Source organism: Suricata suricatta, chromosome 14, assembly GCF_006229205.1.
Source record: "Suricata suricatta isolate VVHF042 chromosome 14, meerkat_22Aug2017_6uvM2_HiC, whole genome shotgun sequence".
NCBI classification, from domain to species: Eukaryota; Metazoa; Chordata; class Mammalia; order Carnivora; family Herpestidae; genus Suricata; species Suricata suricatta.
The window spans coordinates 82,368,501-82,376,527 of NC_043713.1; positions in this window are offsets into that span (position 1 = coordinate 82,368,501).

The following is an 8,027-nucleotide window of genomic DNA, read 5'->3' on the forward strand; positions in this document are numbered from 1 at the left end:
TTGGACCATTTGTGCAATGAAACGTTACCAAAACATTAAGAAGTAGTAGTTTTACATGTACTGATGCAGGAGGATTTCATAACATCCTGAACACAAAACAGAACGAGGTATGGAATACTTAGACTAAATTGTGCTGACCACTTAATGTCAATCAAAGGGGACAAATCTATATCTACATTTATTCTTTCATATGTACCAGATTTTCTTTGGAAATAAATAGAATCAAAAAATGGGGAAAGAACCTGGAAAAGAGAAGAAAATGTATTCTTCAGTACAGTGTGACATTTATACCACATATATGCATTGAAAGTCGCCTGATTTGAGATCTTATAGACTCAATTTCATTTTCTATGTTGTAGTATCTATAATACATACTCAGACAGGACTTTCATTTTATTTTTTTTTAAGCTTATTTATTTATTTTGAGAGAAAAGGAGAGAGAAAATCCCAAGCAGGCTCCACACTGTCAAGGCAGAGCCCAACATGGGGCTCAGTCCCACAAACCATGAGATCATGACCTGAGCCTAGATCATGACCCGAGCCGAAATCAAGACTTGGACATTTAGCCAACTGAGCCCTCAGGTGCCCCAGGAATTTAATTTTATTTGTCTTTTATGACAATAAAGTTCAAAATCTGGCAAATCTAAGCCAAATAAATACTGTGTAGGTATATATACAAAAGCAGTAAGGCATAAATAAAAGCAAATGATGATTAACACAAAATGCAGGGAGAGACTCAGTTTTGACCAGAGAAGTGCTGGTGATTTTGTTTCCTAATCCGGACGGTGGGCACTTGAGTGTAATTCTTTAAAATTTTACAAATACAATTGTGCTCATGAAATATTCCACAACCTAAAAATTGTTTGGGGCGCGTGGGTGGCTCTGGCAGTTAAGCATCCGACTTCAGCTCAGGTCAGGATCTTGCAGTTTGTGGGTTCAAGCCCCGCGTTGGGCACTGAGCCAACAGCTTAGGGCCTGGATGGAGCCTGCTTTGGATTCTGTGTCTCCCTCTGTCTCTGCCCCTCACATGCTCACACTCTGTTTCTTTCTCTTTCTCTCAAAAACAAACATTTGGAAAACTTTTTAATAAGAAATTAATAAAAATTATTTTTAAATTGCTTCAAGGCTAAGGGCACCTGGCTGGCTCGGTGGATAGAGCACGTGACTCTTGACCCCCAGTTATGAATTCGAGCCCCACGTTAGGTGTAGAGGTTACTTAAAAATAAAATCTTTTTTAAAAAATGACTTTATCCTTTCTGTCAATTGGTGGCAGTTTATGGATTCACACAAGAAGAGGAGACAGTTCACACTTAGCATTACTTTACCTTCAGTCTTCACGGAGGTGTATTTTGCTGATCTGTGAGACATTTCTGGAGGTTGATAAAACGAGTTTGGCCCTTCCACAAGGAGCTACTCTGTTCCTTGGGTCTTTCCTTAGATAGCAAATCTACTTCCTATGAAATCAGTGTCCGTGGCACTTGAAGTGTGTGTGTGTGTGTGTGTGTGTGTGTGTGTGTGTGTGTGTGTTCTGTTAATAGATAATTTCATTTGGCATTTCAAAATTTAAAAAACAAAATGACTTTAAGTCTTTCTCCCCGATCCCCACATCCACCCAGTTTCTGCTGTCCACACTCCCATCCCCAGAAAATTTGTCAGCCTGTCTCTTGTGTATCCTGTCAGAAATAGTTTGTACATTCACACACTTCTATGCATATTTTCTATTATTATGTCACATAACTATTGCACATCGTCCTCTTCTTTCCTTTTGCATTTTAATATGATCTTGTAGATCTTTCCATATATTGTCTGTAGAACTGCATCATTCTAAAATATTAGGTAAGGATGAGGTAAATCTGAATGTCATTCAGAGAAAGTTCAAGATCAGTTAAAAAACAAAAAATCAGTATATCTTATATGCTGTGATTCCATTTACTTTAAAAAAAGAAGAAAGGAGAGCTGGACCGGAGCAGCAAGCCATTACGTTTGACCACTTCTGAGGAATTTCATAGGAACTATGTCTATATTATTTGCCCATTTAAATTTATCAAATATTTAAAACATAATGGCATAAAAAGTAAATATACCAAATGTAACAAGTACTTGTGTATCCACCTCCTAGCTTTGCCAAATCCTAGGTTTTTGGCATATTTTGCATTATTTCTGCAATTTAAAAAATACTCTGGGGAGCAGCATACCATACTTTTTCTGTTCGTGATTGGAGTTCCCAAAGACCTTTTTTCTTTTTTCTTTTTCCCACCAGTCCCATGTAGGTTGAAGTATCAGTTAGAAAGAGCAGCTTACATACAGCCTGAATGTTAGACTTTGGGCCTTTGGGAAAGACTTTGTGTCAAGTTCTACAACTTGGAAATAACAGGTGAGTTAATTAAGGGGTTAACTCGAAGAGGCGAGTCCTAAAAGTTCAAAGATACTTTCAAAACTTGCATCTTTGGATTGATGGACAAGTGTATTAACCAATGGAAGTCAAAGTCCAAGCATTACTTCATCATGCTAAATTGTCATTGGTTGCCAATCCCTGGGGGCAGGACAGCAGGGCTGGCAGTTAACCATTTCAGGGATGATCTTGCCCTTAACATCAATTCTAATTTGAAAGATGAAGGGGCGGATGAAAAGCCTAAAAAGAGTCCCCGGACCTTCAAGTGTCCGTTTTGGATTTCACCCCAGCACGTAGAGTTCTGCCCCACAAAAGAACACCCCGGGACAAATTTCCTGGAGAAAAGTTTTGAACTCTTAAAATGCGGAATCAGCTGACCTTGCTTAGTGAGAGGAGAGGGGAGCGGAGAAGTCTGATTCACTTTTTGTGCTGTCAGAACAGAGCCCAGTGTTGGAGCCAATTCCATTAATCTTGCAGAGCAGTCAGTCACTGAGAGGATTGAATTGCATTTCCTGCCCCAAAGATGTAGAGACCGATGACCTTTGCAGCAGCCCTCAGACCCCCCGGTTCACAGCTGGAGAGAGGATGTGTCAGCATTTACTTTCGGGTCTCACCCTGCCCTTTGTTCAAAATTCAAACTCTTTGTGCTCAGGCTGCTGCAGGGGTTTTTGTAGTTGTTGATGCCGCCGATTTTTTTTTTAACCTCCCACGTCTTGGAACTTCTGAGAAACTCTCTATTTAGCAGAAGATAATATCTGGAGGTGCCCCCAGAGAGGGAACCAGAATAGACACGGGGGAATTTTAAGAGAGGCCATTGGACCTTCTGGCTTTCATTACTGCCCCTTCCTGGGCTCCCTGAATGCTGCAGGCTGAACTGGATGGAGCCAGGAGCCCTGCAAGAGGAATAATAATGCCTCATGTGGACATGGGTCTGTTTCAAAAAAAGTTCTTACACACATGCGTTACCTCAGGTAAAAAGGAACTGCTAGAACTAAAGCATTTACATAGAGGAACATTCTAAATTCCCAAATCTGGTGAGTGATATGAACAAGGTGCCCAAACTGAGCCTCAGTTACCATGTCTGTAAAATGGGGGTCATAATATCAAACATAGAAGAGTTACAGGATTGAATGAACCAGTGTTCTGTAACAGGGCGGTCATGGTGTGTCTTCGTTAAAATGAAGTCGACCTTCTCTCCCCACCAGGCCTTCGAAGTCTGAATTTGCTCAACTGTTTTGAGCCCTTTGAATAAATCTGCTTTCTCTCCTCCAGACCTTTGCATTTGCTGACCCCTGCACCAGGAGCTGCCTCTCCTGCCGGCCGGCCTCTCCATAGCTCTTATTTCTCTTCTCGGAACCAACTTCGATATCTTCTCTTTCCTGCCCGGCTCATAACACTTATCGCATGATCTTCTTGTCGCCTATGCTGTCAGCAGACTGGGAGCCCCGGGGGCGTAGGGACCCTGTCTGCCTCCCGCATGGATGTGTCTCCTGCCCAGCACAGTGCCAGCACCTACGCTGAAAGTACATGTTGAAGCATACCTGGCTGACTCAGTCAGTAGAGCATGTAACTCTTGATCTGGGGGTGGTGAGTTCAAGTCCCATGTTGGGTGGGGAGCCTACTTTAAAAAAAAAAAAGTACCTGCCTAATGGAATCCAGCACCCCTACTGTGCCTCCCTTAGTCCCCAAATTCCTCACCCCTCCAGAAATCTAGGAATAATAGTGCTGAGATTTTCTCTTGTCCTAGTTAGCCATGTACTATAACATCCTTTACAAATGGAGGCAGTGGCTTTGTAACCCTCCTTGAAATGCACTTCATTAATTCACCAATTACTTATTGAGTGCCTCCTAGAGTCCTCCACGAAGCAGCCTGTATAGGGAAGCCTGCTCTTTGCCCCATAGCATCTATTCCTGGCACAGAGCAGGCCTTCTGCCCTGGTGAGGCTAGGATGCTCTCTTTTTTTTTTTTTTTTTTAACGTTTATTTATTTTTGAGAGACAGAGCAGAACCAGGAGAGGGAGAGAGAGAGAGAATGAGACACAGAATCCGAAGCAGGCTCCAGGCTCTGAGCTGTCAGCACAGAGCCTGATGCTGGGCTCGAACCCACGACATGGGAGATCACAACCTTAGCCAAGATTGGAGGCTTAACCAACTGAGCCACCCAGGCTCCCCAAGGCTGCTCTTAAATGGAATGGACACTTGACTCTTACCCCAACCCAAAGAGGGAAATCTCTGAGACCACCCCTTTGGAAATTGAGAGCAGGAAGCACAAAACTCTTTGCATTCAGAATACTTGTCATAATTATAATAAAATACTCATGTGTGAACAGTCTATTGTCTGACTCTCTCTTTTAAAGGAAAAGTCCCAGGGCCCCTGGGTGGCTCAGTAGGTTAAGTTTTGGTTCAGATCATAATCTTGTCACGATCTCAGAGGTTCATTGGCGAGTTCAAGCCTGCCTGGGGCTGGCTCTGTGCTGACAGCTCAGGGCCTGGAGACGCTTCGGGTTCTGTCTCCTTTCTCTGCTCCTCCCCGACTCATGTTCTGCTCGCGCGCGCGCGCTCTCTCTCTCACTTTCTGTCTCTAAGAAACATTAAGATGATAGATAGATAGATAGATAGATAGATAGATAGATAGATAGATAGATAAAGGAAAAGTCCCTAGAGTGCCTGGCTGGCTCAGTCAGTAGAGCATAGGACTGCTGGTCTCAGGGACCTGGGTTCCAGTCCCATGTTGGGCTTAGCGATTACATAAATAGGTATATAAAAGAAAGAAATTTTTATAAAGAAAAAAATTCTCTGTGGAGACTAACCTTGGTCTTAGTTCACTGCTTATCCTCAGTCCCTGGGACTTGGTTCATAAAATGTCTATTTTCAGCTTAACTAAATCTTAAACTGAACCTCTTTGAAGAAGATGTAAAGTTCTAAGAGGTTCTCTGAAAGCACAACAGACAAGGTGGTGTGCCTGGGGAGATGGTGCTCTACACCTTTCTAGCTCCAAAGCCCAGGCTCTCCTCCACTCTATTACAGACTGCCTAGCCACCTCATGAGATCTGCTGGGCACAAATTGAGTCGTAGGGAACCCGCTGTCGTCACGGGCAGCTGAGGCCTGCAGACCCCCTCCTCGAAGAGGGCCCTAGAGCTGACGATGCTGGGTGGGGGGAGGGGAAGCGGCTTTTGCACAGTGAGCATGGCTTCCCCAGGGCGATGCAGGAGCTTTATCACTGATCACTAGCCACTTGGTCTCCCGGCTTGATGGCCTGGAGTCTGGAGACCCTGGGTAGAAGGGGGTGTGGCAAAAGTGGCTGTGGGGGCAGGGCTGGGGCTGGTAGGGCCTTTGGGTCATCAGCAGTCGCCAAATGACCTAGACTTTGGTAGACTTTGCTCCTGATCTCTGGAATCCATTCATCAGCCTGAGCCTTGACTTCTTTCAGCCCCTGCATCCGCCTCACCCACAGGGGATCTTGCTTAATGTCTGCCCGGGGCATGGCAAGGGCTCTGCAGTTTTGTGAGTACTCCACTCACCTGGGTCAAGTTCCCCACCTGCCTGATTTTAAACTCTTAGAAAAAGTTTGAGGCTTCTTTTGTTTATACCACAATCCTAGGCACGCAAAAGGGGCACCACAAAGAATAAGATCCCCAGCCTTTCCAGGATCCTGACTTCTTAGCCTGTAAACTGTGTGCCTGTGGGTAAGTGACTTCACCCCTCTTAATCTCATTATCATTTCTACAGTGGAAAAATAATAGATGTTTGGGAGAATGAAATGAAACCACAGAAACCCCAGTCATCACACTCCGTAGTTCCCTTTTCTGCTTTCATTTCTTTTCTGTAGCACTGATCACCGTCTATCACAGTACGTATTTTATTTATTTGTTATTTTTCTCTAGTTTACCATTGTGATTAAGCACTCAGTATCTGGAATCTAACTGAAAGGGGTATAATTGAGGCAAGAGAAATTTAGCATCACCGCAGGATGTTGGCACTTAAGCTGAGAAATCCTGTGTGCACCTTTTACTAGCTTTGTGATCTGGAACAAGTGACTTTGCTTTTCTAAGTTAGGCTCAGTTTTCTCATCTGTAAAATGGAGGTAATAATAGTACCTCCCTGGTAGGATGTGAGGATAGGATAAGATGGTAATGGAAAGCATTTAGTAGAGTGTCTGGTATATAATAAGTGCTCAAGAAACAATGATCATCATTATTCACTATAGTAATACTCGGACGAGAGGTGAGGTCTAAGTCAAACCATTGCTAAGCACTGAAATATGTCAGGGTCTAGCAGCCTCAATTAATGTTTATTGACCTCGATCTGTGAGCTCCTCAAGGAAAGAGATTGTGTTCACATTGTCATGATCTTGGCTCATGGTAGGTATACCAAGACATGCTAGAAAAATTACATTCTGGACTCAAATATGAGTGAGAACATAGAAGAGCTACTAGAATAATAATAATACCACTGGCCTACTATGTGCCAGGCACTGTATTGGGTGCTGGAGATACTGCAATGAGCTCAAACAAACATGGTGGCTACCAGTTTTAGGCTAGTGAAACTCAGCAGAGTTGAGAGACTTTGTTCCAATAGTTGCACGCACGGATGGAACATTGCAACAAAGTGTATCACTACAGGGAAGTGACATACAGAATGTGGGCATGGAGAGGATGGGGTTGACCTGGGATTGGCTTGAGGAGGAAGTCGGAGCTGCTCTAAGCACAGGGCTGAGCTCTATGGAAATAAGATCTGGCCAGGCTGAGGGTAGGGGAGGTGTTCTCAGCAGAAAAAAATAGCAGATATAAAGGCCTTGTGATGGAGGAGTCCAAGTACTAAAGGAACTGCAAGAAAGCCTGGATGACCCCAATGTAGTGAGCGGAGGGCAGGGGCTAGGGGTAAAATAAACTGGCAAAAGAAGTCGGCACTTTGGAAATTCATCGGGCAATATATGGTCAAGCTGAAAGAGTGTACAATCTATGATCCAGTAATTCCAACTCTAGGAACATTCTAGAGAAACAGCCATGAGCGCACTGGGAAGCATGACAAGGATGTTCTTGGCCCTGGCTGCATTGTATGCAGTCTCAAAAAAACAGTCAAACAACCCAAATGTTTATCAACAGGAGAATAGACACATTGCAGAATGTTTTCCTTGGGCTCCTCAGAAAGCAGTCTGAATCAAAAATCATGGGGCCCCTGGGTGGCTCAGTCGGTTAGGCATCTAGCTTCGGAACAGGTCATGATCTCGCGGTTTGTGGGTTAGGGCCCCACCTTGGGCTCTGTGCTGACTGCTAGCTCAGAGCCTGGAGCCTGCTTCAGATTCTGTGTCTCCCTCTCTCTCTGACCCTCCCCTGCTTGCGCTGTCTCTCTCTGTCTCTCAAAAATAAATTAAAAAACATTAAAAATTTTTAAGTTAAAAAATTTTAAATTAAAAATCAGCATAGTACTTCTTTATCAGATAATGCAGTCCTGAGGAAGCAAGAGTGAGGAAAAGGGGCAGTGAGGCAGGGAAAGAGTGAGTCAGGATGCGGGTACCCAGGAGTGGCCATATTTACTAGAGCATCTTAGGACAGAACTGGGGGTCACAAGAAGGGAAGAGAATTATCTGCTGGCTCCTGGTCCAACCTTTGCCCCATGCGGTGTAAACCCGCC